The sequence below is a fragment of the Salvelinus sp. IW2-2015 genome, unplaced genomic scaffold, assembly GCF_002910315.2.
Source record: "Salvelinus sp. IW2-2015 unplaced genomic scaffold, ASM291031v2 Un_scaffold5185, whole genome shotgun sequence".
Taxonomy (NCBI): domain Eukaryota; kingdom Metazoa; phylum Chordata; class Actinopteri; order Salmoniformes; family Salmonidae; genus Salvelinus; species Salvelinus sp. IW2-2015.
The window spans coordinates 18,390-24,792 of NW_019946451.1; the positions used below are offsets into that span (position 1 = coordinate 18,390).

Here is a 6,403-nt window from a genome sequence, read left to right on the forward strand (position 1 = left end):
GGAGGTTCAGAGCCAGGGTAAGAGAACAGGGTCACATTGAGGACGACGTCTGGGTGGCAGGCAGGCAGGCAGTATAACTGAACAGGGAACAGAAATAAGGGKGAGGACAGGGGAGAGAGGGGTACAACCGTCTGTTTGTGGTTCAGTGTCACATAAAACCAACACCCAGTCAGCCACAAAGGGCACCTCCCAACAGACTGAACCCCCCTGTCCCTGATGTCCCCAACGTATGACATACGACACTGTGAAGCAGGTGCTGACCTTGACCAGTGCCAGAACCCACGTGTCTCGCTGTCACGGACAACAAAGAGGGAACCACCAATCACCTTTGATGCAGTGTCCCTACTCGCCCTATATAAAGCTCTCATTCAGAACAGAAATGGGTGCACCGTACTGCAGCACATAAACAACACAGCATAAAGGTGTCAGGGTTTTCATTAAAACCACATAGGTTTACTAAGTGAAACTGAACAGCCGTAACGTCCTTATTACTGCTGCCTGTGTTGCGAAACTGCCGTTAGGTGACCTTGCTGCATCAGTAGAGCACCGATAGATTACAATTAATCAAATGGCCACCCAGACTATTTACATTGACCCCCCCCCACACCTTTGTTTACACTGCTGCTACTCGCTGTTTATTATCCATGCATAGTCACTTTACCCCTACCGTGAAATTACCTCGACTAACCTGTACCCCCACACATTGACTCGGTACCGGTACCCCCCCTGTACATTGCCTCGTTGTTGTTATGTAATTTCCTTGTGTTACTTTTTGATTAAATTTTTTTACTTTAGTTTATTTAGTAAATATTTTCTTAACTTTATTTCTTAAACTGTATTGTTAGTTAAGGGCTTGTAAGTAAGCATTTCATGGTAAGGGCTACACCTGTTGTATTCGGCGCATGTGACAAATAAAATGTTATTTGATAGAGGCCGTCAGTAAGGCAGAACAAGCAGAACCAGAACAGTCCCAGGGTATGTTAAAATGTTCCACTGCATAGAGAGGCCGTCAGTAAGGCAGAACAAGCAGAAACCAGAACAGTCCCAGGGTATGTTAAAATGTTCCACTGCATAGAGAGGCCGTCAGTAAGGCAGAACAGCAGAACCAGAACAGTCCCAGGGTATGTTAAAATGTTCCACTGCATAGAGAGATCAATATCAATAGTGCTTCTGACTCTCTTCCGTGCCATGCTAAAGCAAATATCACAAGACTGGTATACACGTTACATTTAGCAATCACAACAACATCTCAATCTGTGCTTAACTCCTGACAGCCAGGCAATACTGGAAAGCTTAAGAAAAATACTTTCAAGTACTACTTAAGTAGTTTTTTGGCTTATCTGTACTTTACTATTAACATTTTTGACAACTTTTACTTCACTACATACATTAAAAAAGTATGACTTTTTACTCTGTACATTTTGCTGACACCCAAAAAGTACTCGTTACATTTTGAATGCTTAGCAGGACAGGGAAACTGTCCAATTCACTCACTTACCAAGAGAAAATCCCTGGTCATTCTACTGACTCTGATCTGGCCGACTCACCAAACACACATGCGTCATTTGTAAACGTCTGAGTGTTAGTGTTTCCCCTGGCTAGCCGTATTTAAAAAATAAGAAAACGTGCTGTCTGGTTTGCTTAATATAAAGAATGTGAAATTATTTTAATTTTACTTTTGATATTAAGTATATTTTAGCATTAACTTACTTTTGATACTTAAGTATATTTAGCAATTACACTTACTTTTGATATTAAGTATATTTAAAACCAAATACTTTTAGACTTTTACTCAAGTCGTATTTTACTGGGTGACTTTCACCTCTACTTGAGTAATTTTCTGTTAAGGTGTCTTTACTTTTACTCAAGTACGACAATTGGGTACTTTTCCCACCACTGAAAGCAATCACATAAATCACAACCCATTCCCACAGATGTGCAAGCCCCGCCTTGCAACCAGCTGGTCACGTACCTTTCAGCTGGTCCGCCACCACGCTCTGTCCAACCCTCTCAGTGACCCGTCCGTTCTCCCGCTCTGTACCGGTCATCCAGGAAGTTGGCGGTGGCCTCTGATAGGTGCACTTCCCGGCCACGCCCAGTTGCTCCATCAAATTGGCCAGGTTCACGTCGTTGGACCACACGTCGAACTTAAATCGCTTCATCCCTAGGATACCGCACAGGACAGTGCCCGTGTGCACACCCACCCTCATGTTAACCATCTCACTCTTCTCCTGGCAGAACTGTTCGATGGCTTGGATCATGCCCAGCCCATCTCTACGCAGCAGTAGGCATGGTCGGCCCGAGGTTCAGGGCAGCCTGCCACACAGTAGTAGCAGTCCCCGAGGGTGCTTATCTTCTCACAGCACGTCAGCTCGCACAGCGTCAAAACGTCCAAAGAGGTCGTTGAGGAGCCCCACCAAAGCGGTGTGCCGACTTGTTGCAGACATCTTGGTGAAGCCTACGATATCCGCGAAGAGGATGCTGACGGGCTCCATGCGCTTCATGTTGAAGGGTCTGAAGATGATCTGGCCTCTCGGGATTGAGGTCTTATTCCTCTTGTTGTTCTTGGGACTGGAGATGACGGCCGCCGCGCCGCTGCTGGAGTAGCGCTTGGCCGAGCTCCCGCCCGCCAAGCCTTCCTCGTCCCTGCTTCATCAGGTCGTCAGCCACCCTCCGAGGCATCACAGAGTGGATCATGCGTTCTTTTCAGTGCCTTCTCCACCTCCAGGTCCTTGCCGTGCATGATGGCCTGGCCCACCTTGAGGAAGGTGCTTCGCGATCGCACCTCAGACATGATGAAAAGGTGGATGCCGATGGCGGGCGCACAGGTGGAGCAAAGCTTTGGCTGGCCCCAGCCAGCGTAGAGTGTCCCAGTCAGAGTCTGACCCCTCCGAGGCCTGGTTCCAACCATCCCCAGCAGCCTGGGTGAGGTGAAGCCATCCCAGAGCCTCAAAGAGCACAGAGTAGAGAAGTCCCAGTAGCACGAGGCATAGAGTCGGACGTGGAGGACGCTGTAGAGTAGCAGCAGCACCTCCATGCCCAGGGAGAAGGTCCCTACTGGAGATAGGCAGGCACTGCCCGTGGGTAAGTCCCGGTTGAAGGTCACATTCCTGGGCTCCATGCCACTGAAGTCCCCCACATCCTCCACCACATCCTCAGGAGGGAGGGTCTCCAGGTCCCTGAAGTTGGCTGTCTGGATCTGTGGTGCCAGGGTGAGGGCAAAGGTCACCACGATGAGCAGCAGCGACGCCTGGTTGTAGCAGCGGGCGTAGATCCTTGTGAATGTCAAAGGAAGAGGAGGAGGCAGAAGAGGAGGAAGCAGGCGGTGGGACGAGGAAGGCAGTTCGGTCACACCGGTCGGGGTGGCACTGAAGTACACCCCCCAGAGGAGGCTGGCGGCGAACAGGTAGAAGAGGACGTAGCGGAACCTCCGCTGGGTCTGAGGAAAGCACCTCTCCCTACATGCCTCCTCCAGGATGGGAGAGTCAAACTTTGGGTCCCAGAAGTGCCAGCAGACCTTTCGAACAGCTGGCATCTCTTCTGGGTTCGCAGCCCCTTCACCACAGGCCTGAGAACCCCGGACTCTCCCGAGCTGCAGCTAGAGGAGATGCTGTACTTGCAGTGTTTGGACCCGCCCCCCATGAAGCCTCCTCCATGCCACCCAGCGCCCCGGCTCCTCCTCCGTGCTTGTGTTTGACACTACTGCTGATCCTCACGAGACGCTGCCCTCGCCGCTTGAGTCACAGCTCACCTCTGTGTTGTGAGGCAGCAGCTGCTGATGTTGGGGGGATGCCATGTTGCTTTTTAATCTAACAGAAATTAGACAACAATAGAGCGAATTGCTATTTGCAAGGCAACGCAATGTAGGCTATGAATGTATTGTGTGTACCCTCTAGACTAGAACAAGTGTAAATTAAAAGCAAAAGTTGGGGAAATAAATGATGCACTAACAGAAAACATCTCCAAAGAAAAAGTCTGACACGTGAGCCTGTACTGGATTCTGACCTGTTAATTATTGCCCCTCATGACGTCAATACTCGCGTTCTTATACTTGCCCCTCTGTTTTGACGCACTTGTGTCGCACAGTTCATTCTGTTCCAGTCCAAGTACTGACAACTGTTTTTGACTCATTGAAAAATATTTGAGGAGAAGTCAAAATCTTACATAACATAATTATGTTGACTGTAGAAACTTAGTTGTGTAATACTACTTTAGTAGTATTCAGTAGCATTTCAGTAGCACTTCAGTAGCATTTCCAAGGCTCTCTCCTGACTAAATAGCCGACTGTAGACTACTGGTATATTGGTACAAATTCTTCAGATAATGRCAACTGAAACCTGGATCAAATTCCTTCATGCTCTCACTACTTGGCTGCCTGCATAGCCATTTTTTGTACATGCACTGTCAAAATAATCCTCTATTGATTTTAGATCGCGTCTGCATTTATATTCGCGTCTACAGAACTGTAGCATCCTGCCTGTCCTCTCTTATTTGTTATATATTACATGGTAATGCTTTTAAGCAAGTAGACTATAATGCATTCAGAAATTGCTTACAATTTACAGTGATATATGAGAAAAATAATCCTTTCAAACTTCACGCGCAAACACTTAACAGTGTGTGTGGAACTTTATCCTGTATTCCCCAAATAAACCCAAGCGCCGGCGTTGTAAAGGCAAGAAAAGCCACAGTTACGGAACTATTGTTTGACATATGCCGGGTTATTTAAGGCGGAAATGTCTTCACATAAACAAGAAAGAGAAAACAAACACTGACGTCTAATGCCSATTATCCTTCTTTACCCACATGCTCTTGCTGTGATTRGGAAAAGGCCTATTCGTAAGTATTTCCATGGATGGAGCCCCGTCCTTTCCTGAGTTCCCTCTCCGGAATTTCCAAAGCTGCGCCTCCTATTCCCGGGATCCACGCTGATAGAAGTGGGCAATTTGAAGAGGCATTTGAAGAGGACAAGTGGCAGAATAGAGCAAAGAGCTGCCAATGTAGTAGACCTACAGTTGAATTGGAGATCAAGTGTAGGCCTACACGCGCAAATACTACTTTATGGGTCCAGCCCATGCTCAGTCTGTGTTGAGTAAATATTGTTTGATAATACAATCAAACAATAACAGTCAAGTTAACTACATTTATTTGAATTTCCTGATAACTGGCATTGGTTTCTCCCATAATTCCACGAGTGACCGGCAATTTAATTGTCAGTAAACTTCAGTCTGCCATCCATACAGGGCACGGCTGAAGCCAGTCTTGTGTTATGTAGCCCCCTTCCGTCCTCACTTTGCTCGTGTGATGAAACTTTTCCCACGCCACTATTCTTCCCATTGAATCGCAGACGAATGCAAGTGGAGATATGGCTAATTACAAGCTTTCTCCCTCCTCGTAAACCCCCGACACCCAATCCTCCCTGAACAGACAAGCAGCTCCTTGATCCCCCCACTTCACTCAATTGCATGAAAAGCAGGCGTCTTTTCTTCTGTCCAAAAGTTCTATTTTATTCAAGCAGATTTGCGGGTTTAGCTATTTAAACGCACTTCCGTCCGAATCCTCTCCATCCCTTTGAGATGTTCTTCTATCCCGTTGTCTGGCCATTCGGCCGGTCTTTCTTTCCAGAAGAGGCCAATGGATACCACCTGTAAGCGTTATGTGAGCTATCCAAGCACAGTTAAAAAACGGCCCCGTACCACCATCTTCACGGAGATTCAGAATCCGCCGTCCACCCGCAGTGTATAAATGGTGCGACTGACTTTGGGTTCAGAGAGGACGAGAGTAGTGACAGGGGGCGACGTGTTTAGGTGCGTGCACGCAAAAGCGAGAAGGGAGACTGGAGGGTGGCGAGCACGTATCAGGGATAGGTGGGGTGTCCTTTTCTTTTTTACCCGCAGTGAGCGCGTCGACACGCCCTCACCTCGCCAGCCAATTTCGAAGAGATGTGGGCTCCTCACTCACTACCACCGATGTTAACGAGACCACCGGGGTTTAGTGTAGGGGGTATTCGTGGAACCATAACAAGTGAGTATGGAGGCGTGCTAGGGCGGGGTGCAGCCTTGAACAAAGACAGCAGCAACCCCCGAGAGAACAGCTCCCTTATGATACTATTAGGGTGCCATGTCCAGGCTTCAATATTGGGAACAAACTTTACAATCAAATGTCATGGGAAATGCTAGCCCACTAAATCTATTAATATCACCTGTCATTTCTATTGCTCTATTTTTCTCTATTTATTATGCACTCCTCCCCATGCATTCATTATAGACTTAGAAAGTGACATTGAAAGTTTTTTATAGGCTACTGTATGTAGGCTTCAACTGTCGTCTCGGAGTGAACTTTACAGTTGAATGATGCAGTGGTGTAAATTACTTAAGTAAAAGTACTTTAAATAACTACTTAA

At 47.2% G+C, this 6,403-nt stretch overlaps 1 pseudogene; it reads right to left on the reverse strand.

The window, feature by feature from the left end:
• Positions 1 to 1,972: 1,972 nt before the first annotated feature.
• LOC112078048 (adenylate cyclase type 9-like) lies at positions 1,973 to 4,946 on the reverse strand (annotated as a pseudogene).
• Between the last annotated feature and the right edge of the window lie 1,457 nt (positions 4,947 to 6,403).